Below are 1,061 nucleotides of genomic sequence, written 5' to 3' on the forward strand. Positions count from 1 at the left end.
AAAGACTGCAACATCGTCTTCAACTCAGATAGCTCAATTACCCCACCTGAAGATGATGCACCTTGATTGGGAGGAGGAAAGGAAGAAGGCTTTTGAAAGCCTTGTTGAGGCTTGTGAGGAGGGACATATGGCTGTTGCTGCTGCGGTGGAGGAGTGGGATTGAGCACATTTTGACTTGTCCACCTCAAATTAGGGTGGACTGCCCCTTGGTTATTATAGTAGGGACCCCCTTCTTGCCTAAATTGTTGGAAGGCAAGGACCTGTTCCTTCTCTGTAAGACAGTCAAAAGCAGTATGACCGTCGTTGCTCCCACACCTCTCACATGTGACAGTGTCCTCTCTAGTAAGCAAATGAACCGTCTGAGGCTCCCCAGCAGGTTGCAGCTCTAACCTATCAAAACGGGCATTCATGGCTTCCACTTGAGCCACGACTGCCTTATCAACCGCGTGAACTGTTCGAATACCGTCCCTTGGGTTCCCATACTCAGCACAATGGGTCGCCATATCCTCAATAATGGCCCATCCCTTATCATCATCAGTATTCTTTTGAAATATTCTGTTGGACGAGGCGTCAAGTATAGCTATGTGGTCATCGTACAACCCATTGTAGAACTGATTGGACAGAAACCACGGATCAAAACCATGGTGAGGAAGAGACCTCACCAACCTCTTGAACCGACACCAAGCTTCATAGAAAGTCTCATCAGGTGCCTGCTTGAAGCTAGTAATATTTGCACTCAGCTGATTGGTGCGCTGCGGAGGGAAATATCTCTTATAAAAAGCAAGAGCAAGGGTCTCCCAGTTTGTGATCCCTGCGGCCGTACGGTCCAAATCAGTCAGCCACTCCCTGGCTGAGTCAGTCAAAGAAAAAGGAAACATCACCACCTTAATCTTGTCTTGAATTACCCCCTTTGTGGCGGGGATAGTAGAACAGTAGTCCGTAAAGACCTCCATATGCTTCCTCGGGTCTTCACCTGCCACACCTCTGAAGAGATTTGTCTCCACCAGATTGATATAAGACGGATGGATGTCAAAAGTATTCCCATCCTCAGTCTGGAGATT

At 47.9% G+C, this 1,061-nt stretch overlaps 1 non-coding gene across 1 annotated transcript; it reads left to right on the forward strand.

The window, feature by feature from the left end:
* The first annotated feature begins 636 nt into the window (after nt 1–636).
* LOC141609813 (small nucleolar RNA R71) lies at nt 637–742 on the forward strand. The gene has a single exon (XR_012527722.1). It is a non-coding gene; the product is annotated as a small nucleolar RNA R71 (small nucleolar RNA).
* The last annotated feature ends 319 nt before the right edge of the window (nt 743–1,061 follow it).

Source organism: Silene latifolia, chromosome 10, assembly GCF_048544455.1.
Source record: "Silene latifolia isolate original U9 population chromosome 10, ASM4854445v1, whole genome shotgun sequence".
Classification (NCBI taxonomy): domain Eukaryota; kingdom Viridiplantae; phylum Streptophyta; class Magnoliopsida; order Caryophyllales; family Caryophyllaceae; genus Silene; species Silene latifolia.